Here is a 21,490-nt window from a genome sequence, read left to right as displayed (position 1 = left end):
TCTAGATATCAGCTGTATCTGTTACCCTTCCAACACATCCTCCATCTAGATATCAGCTGTATCTGTTACCCTTCCAACACGTCCTCCATCTAGATATCAGCTGTATCTGTTACCTGTAACAGTCCTGACCTGTTTTATGTTGTTTTTATGTGTTTATGGTCAGGGCATGTGTTTTGGGTGGGCAGTCTATGTTATTCGTTTCTATGTTGGTTTTGGTTTGCCTGGTATGGCTCTTGATTAGAGGCAGGTGGTTTGCGTTTTCCTCTAATCAAGAGTCATATTTAGGTAGGGCATTCTCACTGTTTGTTTGTGGGTGATTGTCTCCTGTGTCCGTATGTCTGTTCGTACCACATGGGACTGTAGCGTTTGTTTGTTTCGTTTCGATGTCGTCTGTTTTCCTGTACGTAAGTTTATGTTTAGTTATGTAAGTTTATGTTCAGGTTGCGTCAACGTCGTTTTCTTATTTTGTAGTTTGGAAAGTATTTTGTTTCGTTTCGTGTGCCATCGTAATTTATAATAAAGATGGCTTATTTCCCTGAGCCTGCGTTTTGGTCTGAGGATCCTTCTCTCCTCACCTCATCCGAGGATGAGGAGAGCGACAGCCATTACAGAATCACCCACCAACAAAATGTGACCAAGCGGTATGGGAATGCTCGACGGAGCAACAAGGACTTTTGGACTTGGGAGGAGATCCTGTCTGGTAGAGGACCCTGGGCGCAAACTGGAGAATATCGCTGCTCTCGTGAGAAGAGTGAGGCAGCCACAGCCCAGGAGCAGTGGTTTAAGGAGGCAGCTAGGAGACGTGGATGGAAGCCGGAGAATCAAGCTCGAAACCGGAATTATGAGGGGACACGTCTTGCACGGAAGCCCGAAAAGCCCGTGAGTAACTCCCAAAAATTTCTTGGGGGGGGGCTAAAGGGTAGTGGGCCAAGGGCAGGTAGGAGACCTGCGCCCACTTCCCAGGCTAACCGTGGAGAGCGGGAGTACGGGCAGACACCGTGTTACGCAGTAGAGCGCACGGTGTCTCCTGTACGTGTGCATAGGCCGGTGCGGGTTATTCCACCTCCCCGCACTGGTAGGGCTAGATTGGGCATTGAGCCAGGTGTCATGAGGCCGGCTCAACGCGTCTGGTCTCCAGTGCGTCTCCTCGGGCCGGCATACATGGCACCTGCCTTACGCATGGTTTCCCCGGTTCGCCTACACAGCCCGGTGCGGGTTATTCCACCTCCTCGTACTGGGCGGGCGACCGGGAGCATTCAACCAGGTAAGGTTGGGCAGGCTCAATGCTCAAGAGAGCCAGTACGCCTGCACGGTCCGGTATTTCCGGCGCCACCTCCCCGCCCCAGCCTAGTACCTACAGTGCCTACATTACGCACTAGGCTACCAGTGCATTTCCAGAGCCCTGTTCCTCCTCCACGCACTCTCCCTATAGTGCGTGTATCCAGTTCAGTGCCTCCAGTTCCGGCCCCACGCACTAAGCCACCTGTGCGTCTCCTAAGTCCTGTACACACTGTCACTTCTCCCCGTACTAGTCCTGAGGTGCGTGCCCTCAGCCAGGTGCCACCAGTGCCGGTACCACGCACCAGGTATAGAGTACGCTTTGAGAGTTCAGTGTGCCCTGTCCCTGCTCCACGCACTAGTAGGAAGGTGCTTATCATTAGCCCGGTGCCTCCAGTTCCGGCACCACGCACCAGGTCTACAGTGCGCCGTATCCGGCCAGAGCCATCCGTCTCCCCAGCGCCATCTGAGCCATCCGTCTCCCCAGCGCCATCTGAGCCATCCGTCTCCCCAGCGCCATCTGAGCCATCCGTCTCCCCAGCGCCATCTGAGCCATCCGTCTCCCCAGCGCCATCTGAGCCATCCGTCTCCCCAGCGCCATCTGAGCCATCCGTCTGCCAGGAGCCTGCAAAGCCGCCCGTCTGCCATGAGCCTGCAAAGCCGCCCGTCTGCCATGAGCCTACAGAGCCATCCGCCAGACAGGAGCCGCTAGAGCCGTCAGCCAGACAGGAGCCGCTAGAGCCGCCCGCCAGACAGGATCTGCCAGAGCCGCCAACCAGACAGGATCTGCCAGAGCCGCCAACCAGACAGGATCTGCCAGAGCCGCCAACCAGACAGGATCTGCCAGAGCCGCCAATCAGACAGGATCTGCCAGAGCCGCCAGCGAGCCATGAGCAGCCAGAGCCGTCAGAGAGCCATGAGCAGCCAGAGCCGTCAGTGAGCCATGAGCAGCCAGAGCCGTCAGTGAGCCATGAGCAGCCAGAGCCGTTAGAGAGCCATGAGCAGCCAGAGCCGTCAGAGCGCCATGAGCGTCGAGAGCCGTCAGCCTGCCATGAGCGTCGAGAGCCGTCAGCCTGCCATGAGCGTCGAGAGCCGTCAGCCTGCCATGAGCGTCGAGAGCCGTCAGCCTGCCATGAGCGTAGAGAGCCGTCAGTCTGCCATGAGCGTCGAGAGCCGTCAGCCTGCATGGACCTGCCAGAGCCGTCCAAACAGGACCTGCCAGAGTCCTTCAGCCGGGATCTGCCCCTTGTCCCGGTGCTGCCCCTTGTCCCGGTGTTGCCCCTTGTCCCGGTGTTGCCCCTTGTCCCGGTGCTGCCCCTTGTCCCGGTGCTGCCCCTTGTCCCGGTGCTGCCCCTTGTCCCGGTGCTGCCCCTTATTCCGGTGCTGGTCCTTATCCTGGTGCTGCCCCTTGTTCTGGTGCTGCCCCTTGTCCCGGTGCTACCCCTTGTCCCGGTGCTGCCCCTTGTCCCGGTGCTAGCTGTTTATTTAGGGGAAGGTAGTGTTAGGGTGGTCAGTAGAAGGGGTAGACAGAAGAGGGGAGTGACTATGGTGGTATGGGGACAGCGTCCTGAGCCGGAACCACCACCGTGGTCAACTGCCCACCCGGACCCTCCCCTGGACTTTGTGCTTGTGCGCCCGGCGTGCGCATCTTGAGGGGGGGGTACTGTAACAGTCCTGACCTGTTTTATGTTGTTTTTATGTGTTTATGGTCAGGGCATGTGTTTTGGGTGGGCAGTCTATGTTATTCGTTTCTATGTTGGTTTTGGTTTGCCTGGTATGGCTCTTGATTAGAGGCAGGTGGTTTGCGTTTTCCTCTAATCAAGAGTCATATTTAGGTAGGGCATTCTCACTGTTTGTTTGTGGGTGATTGTCTCCTGTGTCCGTATGTCTGTTCGTACCACATGGGACTGTAGCGTTTGTTTGTTTCGTTTCGATGTCGTCTGTTTTCCTGTACGTAAGTTTATGTTTAGTTATGTAAGTTTATGTTCAGGTTGCGTCAACGTCGTTTTCTTATTTTGTAGTTTGGAAAGTATTTTGTTTCGTTTCGTGTGCCATCGTAATTTATAATAAAGATGGCTTATTTCCCTGAGCCTGCGTTTTGGTCTGAGGATCCTTCTCTCCTCACCTCATCCGAGGATGAGGAGAGCGACAGCTATGACATTACCCTTCCAACACGTCCTCCATCTAGATATCAGCTGTATCTGAGACCCTTCCAACACATCCTCCATCTAGATATCAGCTGTATCTATTATATATCAACACATCCTCCATCTAGATATCAGCTGTATCTGTTACCCTTCCAACACATCCTCCATCTAGATATCAGCTGTATCTATTACCCTTCCAACACATCCTCCACCTAGATATCAGCTGTATCTGTTACCCTTCCAACACATCCTCCATCTAGATATCAGCTGTATCTGTTACCCTTCCAACACATCCTCCATCTAGATATCAGCTGTATCTATTACCCTTCCAACACATCCTCCATCTAGATATCAGCTGTATCTGTTACCCTTCCAACACATCCTCCATCTAGATATCAGCTGTATCTGTTACCCTTCCAACACATCCTCCATCTAGATATCAGCTGTATCTATTATATATCAACACATCCTCCATCTAGATATCAGCTGTATCTGTTACCCTTCCAACACATCCTCCATCTAGATATCAGCTGTATCTATTACCCTTCCAACACATCCTCCACCTAGATATCAGCTGTATCTGTTACCCTTCCAACACATCCTCCATCTAGATATCAGCTGTATCTGTTACCCTTCCAACACATCCTCCATCTAGATATCAGCTGTATCTATTACCCTTCCAACACATCCTCCATCTAGATATCAGCTGTATCTATTATATATCAACACGTCCTCCATCTAGATATCAGCTGTATCTATTATATATCAACACGTCCTCCATCTAGATATCAGCTGTATCTATTACCCTTCCAACACATCCTCCATCTAGATATCAGCTGTATCTATTATATATCAACACGTCCTCCATCTAGATATCAGCTGTATCTGTTACCCTTCCAACACGTCCTCCATCTAGATATCAGCTGTATCTGTTACCCTTCCAACACATCCTCCATCTAGATATCAGCTGTATCTGTTACCCTTCCAACACATCCTCCATCTAGATATCAGCTGTATCTGTTACCCTTCCAACACATCCTCCATCTAGATATCAGCTGTATCTATTACCCTTCCAACACATCCTCCATCTAGATATCAGCTGTATCTATTATATATCAACACGTCCTCCATCTAGATATCAGCTGTATCTGTTACCCTTCCAACACATCCTCCATCTAGATATCAGCTGTATCTGTTACCCGTCCAACACATCCTCCATCTAGATATCAGCTGTATCTGTTACCCTTCCAACACATCCTCCATCTAGATATCAGCTGTATCTGTTACCCTTCCAACACATCCTCCATCTAGATATCAGCTGTATCTATTACCCTTCCAACACATTCTCCATCTAGATATCAGCTGTATCTGTTACCCTTCCAACACATCCTCCATCTAGATATCAGCTGTATCTGTTACCCTTCCAACACATCCTCCATCTAGATATCAGTTGTATCTATTACCCTTCCAACACATCCTCCATCTAGATATCAGCTGTATCTGTTACCCTTCCAACACATCCTCCATCTAGATATCAGCTGTATCTGTTACCCTTCCAACACGTCCTCCATCTAGATATCAGCTGTATCTGTTACCCTTCCAACACGTCCTCCATCTAGATATCAGCTGTATCTGAGACCCTTCCAACACATCCTCCATCTAGATATCAGCTGTATCTATTATATATCAACACATCCTCCATCTAGATATCAGCTGTATCTGTTACCCTTCCAACACATCCTCCATCTAGATATCAGCTGTATCTATTACCCTTCCAACACATCCTCCACCTAGATATCAGCTGTATCTGTTACCCTTCCAACACATCCTCCATCTAGATATCAGCTGTATCTGTTACCCTTCCAACACATCCTCCATCTAGATATCAGCTGTATCGATTACCCTTCCAACACATCCTCCATCTAGATATCAGCTGTATCTGTTACCCTTCCAACACATCCTCCATCTAGATATCAGCTGTATCTGTTACCCTTCCAACACATCCTCCATCTAGATATCAGCTGTATCTATTATATATCAACACATCCTCCATCTAGATATCAGCTGTATCTGTTACCCTTCCAACACATCCTCCATCTAGATATCAGCTGTATCTATTACCCTTCCAACACATCCTCCACCTAGATATCAGCTGTATCTGTTACCCTTCCAACACATCCTCCATCTAGATATCAGCTGTATCTGTTACCCTTCCAACACATCCTCCATCTAGATATCAGCTGTATCTATTACCCTTCCAACACATCCTCCATCTAGATATCAGCTGTATCTGTTACCCTTCCAACACATCCTCCATCTAGATATCAGCTGTATCTGTTACCCTTCCAACACATCCTCCATCTAGATATCAGTTGTATCTATTACCCTTCCAACACATCCTCCATCTAGATATCAGCTGTATCTGTTACCCTTCCAACACATCCTCCATCTAGATATCAGCTGTATCTGTTACCCTTCCAACACGTCCTCCATCTAGATATCAGCTGTATCTGTTACCCTTCCAACACATCCTCCATCTAGATATCAGCTGTATCTATTATATATCAACACATCCTCCATCTAGATATCAGCTGTATCTGTTACCCTTCCAACACATCCTCCATCTAGATATCAGCTGTATCTATTACCCTTCCAACACATCCTCCACCTAGATATCAGCTGTATCTGTTACCCTTCCAACACATCCTCCATCTAGATATCAGCTGTATCTGTTACCCTTCCAACACATCCTCCATCTAGATATCAGCTGTATCTATTACCCTTCCAACACATCCTCCATCTAGATATCAGCTGTATCTGTTACCCTTCCAACACATCCTCCATCTAGATATCAGCTGTATCTGTTACCCTTCCAACACGTCCTCCATCTAGATATCAGCTGTATCTGTTACCCTTCCAACACGTCCTCCATCTAGATATCAGCTGTATCTGTTACCCTTCCAACACATCCTCCATCTAGATATCAGCTGTATCTATTATATATCAACACGTCCTCCATCTAGATATCAGCTGTATCTGTTACCCTTCCAACACATCCTCCATCTAGATATCAGCTGTATCTATTATATATCAACACATCCTCCATCTAGATATCAGCTGTATCTGTTACCCTTCCAACACATCCTCCATCTAGATATCAGCTGTATCTGTTACCCTTCCAACACATCCTCCATCTAGATATCAGCTGTATCTATTACCCTTCCAACACATCCTCCATCTAGATATCAGCTGTATCTGTTACCCTTCCAACACACCCTCCATCTAGATATCAGCTGTATCTGTTATATATCAACACGTCCTCCATCTAGATATCAGCTGTATCTGTTATATATCAACACGTCCTCCATCTAGATATCAGCTGTATCTGTTACCCTTCCAACACGTCCTCCATCTAGATATCAGCTGTATCTATTACCCTTCCAACACATCCTCTATCTAGATATCAGCTGTATCTGTTACCCTTCCAACACATCCTCCATCTAGATATCAGCTGTATCTGTTATATATCAACACGTCCTCCATCTAGATATCAGCTGTATCTGTTACCCTTCCAACACATCCTCCATCTAGATATCAGCTGTATCTATTACCCTTCCAACACATCCTCCATCTAGATATCAGCTGTATCTATTACCCTTCCAACACATCCTCCATCTAGATATCAGCTGTATCTATTACCCTTCCAACACATCCTCCATCTAGATATCAGCTGTATCTGTTACCCTTCCAACACATCCTCCATCTAGATATCAGCTGTATCTGTTACCCTTCCAACACATCCTCCATCTAGATATCAGCTGTATCTGTTACCCTTCCAACACATCCTCCATCTAGATATCAGCTGTATCTGTTACCCTTCCAACACATCCTCCATCTAGATATCAGCTGTATCTATTACCCTTCCAACACATCCTCCACCTAGATATCAGCTGTATCTGTTACCCTTCCAACACATCCTCCATCTAGATATCAGCTGTATCTGTTACCCTTCCAACACATCCTCCATCTAGATATCAGCTGTATCTATTACCCTTCCAACACATCCTCCATCTAGATATCAGCTGTATCTGTTACCCTTCCAACACATCCTCCATCTAGATATCAGCTGTATCTGTTACCCTTCCAACACGTCCTCCATCTAGATATCAGCTGTATCTGTTACCCTTCCAACACGTCCTCCATCTAGATATCAGCTGTATCTGTTACCCTTCCAACACATCCTCCATCTAGATATCAGCTGTATCTATTATATATCAACACGTCCTCCATCTAGATATCAGCTGTATCTGTTACCCTTCCAACACATCCTCCATCTAGATATCAGCTGTATCTATTATATATCAACACATCCTCCATCTAGATATCAGCTGTATCTGTTACCCTTCCAACACATCCTCCATCTAGATATCAGCTGTATCTGTTACCCTTCCAACACATCCTCCATCTAGATATCAGCTGTATCTATTACCCTTCCAACACATCCTCCATCTAGATATCAGCTGTATCTGTTACCCTTCCAACACACCCTCCATCTAGATATCAGCTGTATCTGTTATATATCAACACGTCCTCCATCTAGATATCAGCTGTATCTGTTATATATCAACACGTCCTCCATCTAGATATCAGCTGTATCTGTTACCCTTCCAACACGTCCTCCATCTAGATATCAGCTGTATCTATTACCCTTCCAACACATCCTCTATCTAGATATCAGCTGTATCTGTTACCCTTCCAACACATCCTCCATCTAGATATCAGCTGTATCTGTTATATATCAACACGTCCTCCATCTAGATATCAGCTGTATCTGTTACCCTTCCAACACATCCTCCATCTAGATATCAGCTGTATCTATTACCCTTCCAACACATCCTCCATCTAGATATCAGCTGTATCTATTACCCTTCCAACACATCCTCCATCTAGATATCAGCTGTATCTATTACCCTTCCAACACATCCTCCATCTAGATATCAGCTGTATCTGTTACCCTTCCAACACATCCTCCATCTAGATATCAGCTGTATCTGTTACCCTTCCAACACATCCTCCATCTAGATATCAGCTGTATCTGTTACCCTTCCAACACATCCTCCATCTAGATATCAGCTGTATCTGTTACCCTTCCAACACATCCTCCATCTAGATATCAGCTGTATCTATTACCCTTCCAACACGTCCTCCATCTAGATATCAGCTGTATCTGTTACCCTTCCAACACATCCTCCATCTAGATATCAGCTGTATCTATTACCCTTCCAACACATCCTCCATCTAGATATCAGCTGTATCTATTATATATCAACACGTCCTCCATCTAGATATCAGCTGTATCTGTTACCCTTCCAACACATCCTCCATCTAGATATCAGCTGTATCTATTACCCTTCCAACACGTCCTCTATCTAGATATCAGCTGTATCTATTATATATCAACACATCCTCCATCTAGATATCAGCTGTATCTATTATATATCAACACATCCTCCATCTAGATATCAGCTGTATCTGTTACCCTTCCAACACGTCCTCCATCTAGATATCAGCTGTATCTGTTACCCTTCCAACACGTCCTCCATCTAGATATCAGCTGTATCTATTACCCTTCCAACACATCCTCCATCTAGATATCAGCTGTATCTATTACCCTTCCAACACATCCTCCATCTAGATATCAGCTGTATCTGTTACCCTTCCAACACGTCCTCCATCTAGATATCAGCTGTATCTGTTACCCTTCCAACACATCCTCCATCTAGATATCAGCTGTATCTATTACCCTTCCAACACATCCTCCATCTAGATATCAGCTGTATCTATTACCCTTCCAACACATCCTCCATCTAGATATCAGCTGTATCTATTACCCTTCCAACACATCCTCCATCTAGATATCAGCTGTATCTGTTACCCTTCCAACACATCCTCCATCTAGATATCAGCTGTATCTGTTACCCTTCCAACACATCCTCCATCTAGATATCAGCTGTATCTGTTACCCTTCCAACACATCCTCCATCTAGATATCAGCTGTATCTATTACCCTTCCAACACATCCTCCATCTAGATATCAGCTGTATCTATTATATATCAACACGTCCTCCATCTAGATATCAGCTGTATCTGTTACCCTTCCAACACATCCTCCATCTAGATATCAGCTGTATCTATTACCCTTCCAACACGTCCTCTATCTAGATATCAGCTGTATCTATTATATATCAACACGTCCTCCATCTAGATATCAGCTGTATCTATTATATATCAACACATCCTCCATCTAGATATCAGCTGTATCTGTTACCCTTCCAACACGTCCTCCATCTAGATATCAGCTGTATCTGTTACCCTTCCAACACGTCCTCCATCTAGATATCAGCTGTATCTATTACCCTTCCAACACATCCTCCATCTAGATATCAGCTGTATCTATTACCCTTCCAACACATCCTCCATCTAGATATCAGCTGTATCTGTTACCCTTCCAACACGTCCTCCATCTAGATATCAGCTGTATCTGTTACCCTTCCAACACATCCTCCATCTAGATATCAGCTGTATCTATTACCCTTCCAACACATCCTCCATCTAGATATCAGCTGTATCTGTTACCCTTCCAACACATCCTCCATCTAGATATCAGCTGTATCTGTTACCCTTCCAACACATCCTCCATCTAGATATCAGCTGTATCTGTTACCCTTCCAACACATCCTCCATCTAGATATCAGCTGTATCTGTTACCCTTCCAACACATCCTCCATCTAGATATCAGCTGTATCTATTATATATCAACACGTCCTCCATCTAGATATCAGCTGTATCTGTTACCCTTCCAACACATTCTCTACCTAGATATCAGCTGTATCTGTTACCCTTCCAACACATCCTCCATCTAGATATCAGCTGTATCTGTTACCCTTCCAACACATCCTCCATCTAGATATCAGCTGTATCTATTACCCTTCCAACACATCCTCCATCTAGATATCAGCTGTATCTGTTACCCTTCCAACACATCCTCCATCCAGATATCAGCTGTATCTGTTACCCTTCCAACACATCCTCCATCTAGATATCAGCTGTATCTATTATATATCAACACGTCCTCCATCTAGATATCAGCTGTATCTGTTACCCTTCCAACACATCCTCCATCTAGATATCAGCTGTATCTGTTACCCGTCCAACACATCCTCCATCTAGATATCAGCTGTATCTGTTACCCTTCCAACACATCCTCCATCTAGATATCAGCTGTATCTGTTACCCTTCCAACACATCCTCCATCTAGATATCAGCTGTATCTATTACCCTTCCAACACATTCTCCATCTAGATATCAGCTGTATCTGTTACCCTTCCAACACATCCTCCATCTAGATATCAGCTGTATCTGTTACCCTTCCAACACATCCTCCATCTAGATATCAGTTGTATCTATTACTCTTCCAACACATCCTCCATCTAGATATCAGCTGTATCTGTTACCCTTCCAACACGTCCTCCATCTAGATATCAGCTGTATCTGTTACCCTTCCAACACATCCTCCATCTAGATATCAGCTGTATCTATTATATATCAACACATCCTCCATCTAGATATCAGCTGTATCTGTTACCCTTCCAACACATCCTCCATCTAGATATCAGCTGTATCTATTACCCTTCCAACACATCCTCCACCTAGATATCAGCTGTATCTGTTACCCTTCCAACACATCCTCCATCTAGATATCAGCTGTATCTGTTACCCTTCCAACACATCCTCCATCTAGATATCAGCTGTATCTATTACCCTTCCAACACATCCTCCATCTAGATATCAGCTGTATCTGTTACCCTTCCAACACATCCTCCATCTAGATATCAGCTGTATCTGTTACCCTTCCAACACATCCTCCATCTAGATATCAGCTGTATCTGTTACCCTTCCAACACATCCTCCATCTAGATATCAGCTGTATCTATTACCCTTCCAACACATCCTCCATCTAGATATCAGCTGTATCTGTTACCCTTCCAACACACCCTCCATCTAGATATCAGCTGTATCTGTTATATATCAACACGTCCTCCATCTAGATATCAGCTGTATCTGTTACCCTTCCAACACGTCCTCCATCTAGATATCAGCTGTATCTATTACCCTTCCAACACATCCTCTATCTAGATATCAGCTGTATCTGTTACCCTTCCAACACATCCTCCATCTAGATATCAGCTGTATCTGTTATATATCAACACGTCCTCCATCTAGATATCAGCTGTATCTGTTACCCTTCCAACACATCCTCCATCTAGATATCAGCTGTATCTATTACCCTTCCAACACATCCTCCATCTAGATATCAGCTGTATCTATTACCCTTCCAACACATCCTCCATCTAGATATCAGCTGTATCTATTACCCTTCCAACACATCCTCCATCTAGATATCAGCTGTATCTGTTACCCTTCCAACACATCCTCCATCTAGATATCAGCTGTATCTGTTACCCTTCCAACACATCCTCCATCTAGATATCAGCTGTATCTGTTACCCTTCCAACACATCCTCCATCTAGATATCAGCTGTATCTGTTACCCTTCCAACACATCCTCCATCTAGATATCAGCTGTATCTATTACCCTTCCAACACGTCCTCCATCTAGATATCAGCTGTATCTGTTACCCTTCCAACACATCCTCCATCTAGATATCAGCTGTATCTATTACCCTTCCAACACATCCTCCATCTAGATATCAGCTGTATCTATTATATATCAACACGTCCTCCATCTAGATATCAGCTGTATCTGTTACCCTTCCAACACATCCTCCATCTAGATATCAGCTGTATCTATTACCCTTCCAACACGTCCTCTATCTAGATATCACCTGTATCTATTATATATCAACACGTCCTCCATCTAGATATCAGCTGTATCTATTATATATCAACACATCCTCCATCTAGATATCAGCTGTATCTGTTACCCTTCCAACACGTCCTCCATCTAGATATCAGCTGTATCTGTTACCCTTCCAACACGTCCTCCATCTAGATATCAGCTGTATCTATTACCCTTCCAACACATCCTCCATCTAGATATCAGCTGTATCTATTACCCTTCCAACACATCCTCCATCTAGATATCAGCTGTATCTGTTACCCTTCCAACACGTCCTCCATCTAGATATCAGCTGTATCTGTTACCCTTCCAACACATCCTCCATCTAGATATCAGCTGTATCTATTACCCTTCCAACACATCCTCCATCTAGATATCAGCTGTATCTGTTACCCTTCCAACACATCCTCCATCTAGATATCAGCTGTATCTGTTACCCTTCCAACACATCCTCCATCTAGATATCAGCTGTATCTGTTACCCTTCCAACACATCCTCCATCTAGATATCAGCTGTATCTGTTACCCTTCCAACACATCCTCCATCTAGATATCAGCTGTATCTATTATATATCAACACGTCCTCCATCTAGATATCAGCTGTATCTGTTACCCTTCCAACACATCCTCCATCTAGATATTAGCTGTATCTGTTACCCTTCCAACACATCCTCCATCTAGATATCAGCTGTATCTGTTACCCTTCCAACACATCCTCCATCTAGATATCAGCTGTATCTATTACCCTTCCAACACATCCTCCATCTAGATATCAGCTGTATCTGTTACCCTTCCAACACATCCTCCATCTAGATATCAGCTGTATCTGTTACCCTTCCAACACATCCTCCATCTAGATATCAGCTGTATCTATTACCCTTCCAACACATCCTCCATCTAGATATCAGCTGTATCTGTTACCCTTCCAACACATCCTCCATCTAGATATCAGCTGTATCTATTATATATCAACACGTCCTCCATCTAGATATCAGCTGTATCTATTATATATCAACACGTCCTCCATCTAGATATCAGCTGTATCTGTTACCCTTCCAACACATCCTCCATCTAGATATCAGCTGTATCTATTATATATCAACACTTCCTCCATCTAGATATCAGCTGTATCTATTATATATCAACACGTCCTCCATCTAGATATCAGCTGTATCTGTTACCCTTCCAACACATCCTCCATCTAGATATCAGCTGTATCTATTATATATCAACACGTCCTCCATCTAGATATCAGCTGTATCTGTTACCCTTCCAACACATCCTCCATCTAGATATCCGCTGTATCTATTACCCTTCCAACACATCCTCCATCTAGATATCAGCTGTATCTGTTACCCTTCCAACACATCCTCCATCTAGATATCAGCTGTATCTGTTACCCTTCCAACACATCCTCCATCTAGATATCAGCTGTATGTGTTATTCCTCCATCTTCCATTCACATGAAAAGGCCTGAAGATAGAAAATTAAAGAACCATGACATTATTGCTGTATGCAATCACTCTCCCATTCATATTCAAATGTATCGTTGTGTCATAACAAAGGCCTCTGAAAACATGAATGTAGGCTACTGCTTGTAGATGGGAATTTGTGTGGTTGGTTTTAATCAAGCCTTCGTGATTTGTCTCTTCGCTGCTACCTTTTGATTGTGTAAGTCCTCTTCTTCTTGCAGTTTACCGTGTTATTCCTCTAAGCATAGAACCTATTCCTTGTAGGAGATCTGGTGAAAGTGTATACCCAGCACCTTGTATGTGTACATTTGTCCTTGATGGCAGCATGTGTACGCACAATCATTTACTCTCTATGTTTATATGTGTATGTACACACGATATATCACATATTCCATCATGAAGTACCACCTGTTATCATCACAGTGTATAGGAACATCCCAGAAGTTCATTTCACCCATGATTTACGTTATAATTATCCACCTGTGTGATTCTTGCTGTTGAATGCCTCATTTTCTGACCGGCTGTACGTAAACAAAGAAGATAAATCATCTCCAGCTGATGAGGCTGTACACCTGAATCCAGTCTGTGATGTAGCAGGTAGACCTGTCGAGTTCAAACACTATTTGAAATCAGCCTGCCCGGAGTACTAGATTTAGCGGGGGGTTTTGCACTTTCGGGACTATTCCATTGGTTCCATTTCTTCATGCAAGCTCAATCAAACACAGCTTAAGTATTTGAAAGTAAAACAGATGCTAGTTTAACCCCGATGTACGGCTGTGCACCTGATCGATGGGTTGGGTCAGAGCCGGTTACATGATAATTATCCACTTTGATACTCTCTGATTGGTTAGATTTGTTAGAGACAATCCAATCGCTGATGAATTTGTTTTGCACAACGCCCAGCACAACGCCTACTATGGCAGGTTTAGACTGAGTGTATCTAGCAATTCATTGAGCAGCGGAATTAAATTCAGCGTAAAGTCATCAGGCAATTGGATTGTGACAACCATCCCCAATTGTGTAACTTGCATGTCACAAGTATTTTTATGGTAGTGGAAAAAAATTCTAACTTTTTACTTATTAAGTGAAGAGGTGAAATATAGTCAAAGTTAAATATATACAAATATCTGGTCTGATTACTTTTGTTAGGATTTGTGTTTATTGCACTATAACCCAATGCTATATCACATGTGATATAATATTAGCAACTGTTAGTCTGGGCGCCTGGGTGTCTGTGTGTGTGTGCTGAAAGTAACAGTTAGCTCAGATAAGCGTGCTGGGAAGCTGTGGTTAGCCTTGAGCGAGAACAGTGTGCTTTGTATGCAGGTGCAAATAGCGCAGACAATGTTGCAGAGCTGTCTGACCTCAGCCTCTGGGGTGAGGGAGCGTAATCTACACAGCAACAGCGCCGGGACACCAAAGAGCGCAAAGAGGCTGGGACTAGCCTGAGCGCCGGCGATAGGCTGAGCAAAGTTTAAACTACGCTCGGCCTCTACTGTGACAGGCCAACAGACGGGTTGGAACTAGTCTGTCACAGTATAAGAACAGCTGTTTACTTACATCCTGCCAGTTCTCTGTTCTGCCCTGCGAGGTGATACAGAGAACCCGTATATACGGATTATCGCTTGAGTTTAATAAAAATACTTAAAGTATATTCGGTGACTCTGAATCACATTCTGTCCTGATACCAGATTGAATTGACGCAAATCCCTTATACTTTGATAGACAATATCAAACATATTACTTTGGACTGTGTGGAAGTTTGATCACAAATAAGTACACTTAGACGAGTACACTTTTACTCAAAAGGAATTAGAAAAGTTTCATTTGGGGAGAGAAATATGATGGTGCGTCTCGTGGAAGAAGTTTAACTTGAGCGAAGTTGTGAAATTTAAAGGTTAAAGGTTATGTAAGTTAGAATTTTGTCCACAAATGTACCACCATGTCTATTATACAGCGCATTTGGAAAGTATTCGGACCGCTTGACTTTTTCCACATTTTGTTATGTTACAGCCTTATTATAAAATGGATTCAATCATTTTTTCGCTCATTAATCTACACACAATACCCCATAATGACATCACAATACTCCATAATGACATCACAATACCCCATCATGACAAAGTGAAAACAGGTTTTTAGAAATTTTTGCTGAATACCAGAGAAGTAGACCAAAATGACATACCCTCTACATTTTTGTTTAGTAAATTGCTGGGAAAGTGTTTCAGTTGTTTGTAAAACATTTGGGAATGATTTGTTTTATGAGGTTACTAAAACAGCTGTATCGTTAGATTGGCAGAAGATATTCCTGTTCTGATTCCAGATTAGAATTGCAGAGAAGTACAACAAGAAGTCATACACTCCTTACTTGTGGTCAAAGTCACATTGTTTACAGTGAATAGAATAGAATGCTGGAAGTCACGATGTCACAATTGACCTTTTAGAATGTTGAGGAAATCCCAAAAAAGGACAACAAGTTTAATAGTTAAAAAAGTATAAAAGATATCAAAAAGTTGTATGCGAATACATTATTCCAGACCAGTCTACACATTTTAAAGTTTGAATGGTCGTTTCAATCTTAAATGGAGGAGAAGTAGCTTTCCAAAGAATAAGAATAAAAAGTCTGAAATAATTTGGACAATATTTACGGTGTAGTTGCTGCTTTCTCAAGTCTCACTAATAATATAGTATATACCTCTTCTCTAGCCTTCCCCCAGGCACTGACTGTTCAGGGGAAACACTTTTCATGCCACTTCGATACCAAAGTGACTTTATCATAGCAGGTTAGGCGAAATAACATAGCAGGTTTGGACACTGAGGTTAGGGTTAGGAAAAGGTTTAAGGTTAACGAAAATGCTCTCCTAGCCTGCTCCCTTTGTATAGAAATGGCATGAAAAGAGTGTTCAAGTCCGACTGTTCAATCCATGAATGAACTACTCTGCCTGCCTCGATCGTCCATCTATTGAACTATTTATTTTTGTTTTTCAAAATTGCATGTATTTTTTCCCACTTTAAAGTGCTTTGAGATTCTTTATTTAATAAAAGTGTAATAAATAATAATAACAATAATAATAATAATTATTATAATATATTTTTTACTTTCATCTCAATGATTTGTCATGCGAATTGATCAGGTGAATGAGTTCGTTCAAATAATTCACATACTGTAAAGTATTACACAGGGTGCTAGAGGAGTCACTACAGACCCGGGTTCGATCCCAGGCTGTGTTGCAGTGCTAGAGGAGTCACTACAGACCCAGGTTCGATCCCAGGCTGTGTTGCAGTGCTAGAGGTGTCACTACAGACCCGGGTTCGATCCCAGGCTACGTTGCAGTGCTAGAGGAGTCACTACAGACCCGGGTTCGATCCCAGGCTGTGTTGCAGCCGGCCACAACCGGGAGACCCATGAGAAGGCGCACAATTGGCCGAGCACATGCCAGGCACATGCAAGCTGACTTCGGCCACCAGCTGTATGGTGTTTCCTCCGACACATTGGTGCGGCTGGCTTCCGGGTTAAGCGAGCAGTGTGTCAAGAAGCAGTGCGTCTTGGGCAGGGCCGTGTTTCGGAGGACGTACGGCTCTCGACCTTCTCCTCTCCCAAGTCTGTACGGGAGTTGCAGCGATAGGACAAGACTGTAACTACCAAATGGGGAGAAAAATGGGCAAAAGTACAAAAAAAAAAAAAGATAATTAAAAATGATAATTAAATATTACACAGCATTATTTAGATTGGGACTAATTAGCACTGAGACAACCAACCCGGGTCGACCCTACTATATAGGAAATTGGGTGCTATTTGGGACACAGCCTGTTGGGGTTATTCAACCTGTCATCCCTTATTACTCGCTTTCATTTCATTCAATGTTTTTCCTCATTTTTTTGTTGTCGTATTTTTACCTCCCCCCCAAACCTTCCCCCACCCAATATCAAACACAGTTTCCAAGTGCTCATCTGTTCTGCACGCAGCCCCAGTCACAGCCGGGTCACAAGAGTGGACAGATGGGTTTAACCCCTGGAAGACCACAGACATCTTCATAACGTGTGTGTGTGTGTGTGTGTGTGTGTGTGTGTGTGTGTGTGTGTGTGTGTGTGTGTGTGTGTGTGTGTGTGTGTGTGTGTGTGTGTGTGTGTGTGTGTGTGTGTGTGTGTGTGTGTGTGTGTGTGTGTGTGTGTGTGTGAGAGAGAGAGAGACTGAGAGAGAGAGAACAGAGAGAGAGAGAGAGAGAGAGAGAGAGACTGAGAGAGAGAGAGAGAGAGAGACAGAGAGACAGAGCGAGAGAGAGACAGAGAGAGAGAGAGAGAGAGAGAGAGAGAGAGAGAGAGAGAGAGAGACAGAGAGAGAGAGAGAGAGAGAGAGAGAGACAGAGAGACAGAGAGACAGAGAGAGAGAGACAGAGAGAGACAGAGAGAGAGAGATAGAGAAAGAGGGAGGGAGGGAGAGAGATAGAGAGAGAGAGAGAGAGAGAGAGAGACAGAGAGAGAAGAGGATAAACTCTTTCTTCGCATCCCTTTTGTTTCAAGTCCTGACCTGAAGACTTGTTGATATGCCACACCTGTCAGCTGGATGGATTATCTTGGCCAAGGAGAAATGCTCACTAACAAGGATATGAAAAAAATTGTGCACAACATTTGAGAGAAAAGCTTTATGTGCTTATGGAAAACTGTTGGAAACTGTTAGCATTGATCCTTTATGAACTAACTATTTTGTCTCATCACATATGCTGCGCTGCTACTGTTTATTATCTATCCTGTTGCCTCGTCACTTTATCCCCATCTATATGTACATACAATTGAATTCGGAAGTTTACATACACCTAAGCCAAATACATTCAAACTCAGTTTTTCACAATTCCTGACATTTAATCCTAGTAAAAATTCCTTGTCTTAGGTCAGTTAGGATCACCACTTTATTTTAAGAATGTGAAATGTCAGAATAATAGTGGAGAGAATGATTTATGTCAGCTTTTATTTCTATCATCACATTCCCAGTGGGTCAGAAGTTTACATACATACACTCAATTAGTATTTGGTAGCATTGCCTTTAAATTGTTTAACTTGGGTCAAACGTTTTGGGTAGCCTGCCACAAGCTTCCCACAATAAGTTGGGTGAATTTTGGCCCATTCCTCCTGACAGAGCTGGTGTAACTTAGTCAGGTTTGTAGGCCTCCTTGCTCGCACACGCTTTTTCAGTTCTGCCCACAAATTTGCGATGGTATTGAGGTCAGGGCTTTGTGATGGCCATTCCAATACCTTGACTTTGTTGTCCTTAAGCCATTTTGCCACAACTTTGGAAGTGTGTTTGGGCTCATTGTCCATTTGGAAGACCCATTTGCGACCAAGCTTTAACTTCCTGACTGATGTCTTGAGATGTTGCTTCAATATATCCACATAATTTTCCTGCCCCATGATGCCATTTATTTTGTGAAGTGCACCAGTCCCTCCATAAGCAAAGCACCCCCACAACATGATGCTGCCACCCCCGTGCTTCACGGTTGGGATGGTGTTCTTCGGCTTGCAAGCCTCCACCTTTTTCCTCCAAACATAACGATGGTCATTATGGCCAAACAATTATATTTTTGTTTCATCAGACCAGAGGACATTTCTCCAAAAAGTTTTGATCTCAAAGCCAAGGAGAGAGGCCCGAGAGAGAGGAACACAAAGTGGTTTTAAGATCACTTTGTAGCACACAGCACTCAACTCTCTCTCTCTCTCTCTCTCTCTCTCTCTCTCTCTCTCTCTCTCTCTCTGTCTCTCTCGCAATTCAGTTGAAATTTAAAGGGCTTTATTGGCATGGGAAACATATGTTTACATTGCCACCTAAAAGGTAATTAACAAAAGTGAAAAAAACAATTACACTCCCAAAAGAATCCGTGCATAGTCAAAGATTTCCTTAATTTTGGGTCAGTCACTGTGTTCAGGTATTCTGTTTAGGGCCAAATAGCATTCTAGTTTGCTCTGTTTTTTTTGTAAATTCTTTCCAATGTGTCAAGTAATTATCTTTTTGTTTCCTCGTGATTTGGTTGTGTCTAATTGTGTTCCTGTCCTGGGGCTCCGTGGGGTCTGTTTGTGTTTGTGAACAGAGCCCCAGGACCAGCTTGCTTAGGGGGCTCTTCTCCAGGTTCATTTCTTTGTAGGCGATAGCTTTGTTATGGAAGGTTTGGGACTCGCTTCCTTTTCGGTGGTTGTAGAATTTTACAGCTCTTTTCTGGATTTTGGGTATCGGGGTATCGGCCTAATTCTGCTCTGTCTTATTTTGTGAATTCTTGGTTGGTGAGCGGACCCCAGACCTCACAGCTATAAAGGGCAATGGGTTCTATAATTGATTCAAGTATTTTTAGCCAGATCCTAAAGAATGTGCAAAGCTGTCAACGAGGCAACTTTGAAGAATATAAAATATAAAAAATATTTAGATTTGTTTGTCAAATTAGGGTGTTCTGGGTGAATACTCAGTCAACCAATTTGACATTTACTCAGTACATGTTTTTGCTGAGAAAATGAACTAGTCTGCTGTTAATGAAAATATAGAGCATTTGACACATATCCCCCGGTAGTTATTAGGGTCAAATTTGTCTCCACTTTTGTGGATTGGGGTGATCAGTCCTTGGTTCCAAATATTGGGGAAAGATGCCAGTGCTGAGGACAACGTTAAAGAGTTTAAGAAAAGCCAATTGGAATTTGTGGTCTGTGTATTTTATCATTTCATTTAGGATACTATCAGGTATCTTAACTGACTTGCCTAGTAAAATAAAGGTTAAAAAAATAAAGTAGTCTACAGTACTACTGCCAAGAGATGAGCTATATGTGTACCTACCAAAGGAGTCTCCTCGAAGCCTACCATTGACTATATACATACCCAGCGTACGACAGAGCTTCAGGAGTTGTGACCCATTTTTGTTGGTTATGTTGTCGTAGTTGTATCTAGGGGGGCATATGGGGAGGGAATGCTGTCACCTCCAGGTAGGTGTTTGTCCCCCTGTGTGCTGAGGGTGCCAGGTTCTTGTCCAGTTCTGGCATTTAGGTCGCCACAGACTAATACATGCCCCGAGATTGTTGATCGCCCCTCTAGGATGGAGAAGCTGTCATCCTTAAAGAATGAGGATTCTATTGGATTCGACTATTTCAGCCACACCCGTTGCTGACAGGTGTATATAAAATCGAGCACACAATCATGCAATCTCCATAGACAAACATTGTCAGAAGATTGGCCCATACTGAAGAGCTCAGTGACTTTCAACGTGGCACTGTCACAGGATGCCACCTTTCCAACAAGTCAACTTGTCAAATTTCTGCCCTGCTTGAGCACGTCTAGGAGCAACAACGGAAATGTCTAGGAGCAACAACGGCTCAGCCACGAAGTGGTAGGCCACACAACCTCACAGAACGGGACCGCTGACTGCTGAAGCACATAAAAATCGTCTGTCCTCGGATGCAACGTTCACTAGAGAGTTCCAAACTGCCTCTGGAAGCAACGTCAGCACAATAACTGTTCGTCGGGAACTTCATGAAATGGGTTTCCATGGCCAAGCAGCCGCACACAAGCCTAAGATCACCATGATGAATTGACTGCAATGCCAAATGTTGACTGGAGTGGTGTAAATCTCACCGCCATTGGAGTCTGGAGCAGTGGAAGAGTGTTTTCTGGAGTGATGAATCACGCTTCACCATCTGGCAGTTC

This window comes from Salvelinus alpinus, chromosome 28 (assembly GCF_045679555.1).
Source record: "Salvelinus alpinus chromosome 28, SLU_Salpinus.1, whole genome shotgun sequence".
NCBI lineage: Eukaryota > Metazoa > Chordata > Actinopteri > Salmoniformes > Salmonidae > Salvelinus > Salvelinus alpinus.
The sequence above is the reverse complement of the archived record's forward strand: the minus strand, read 5'-3'. Positions refer to the sequence as shown.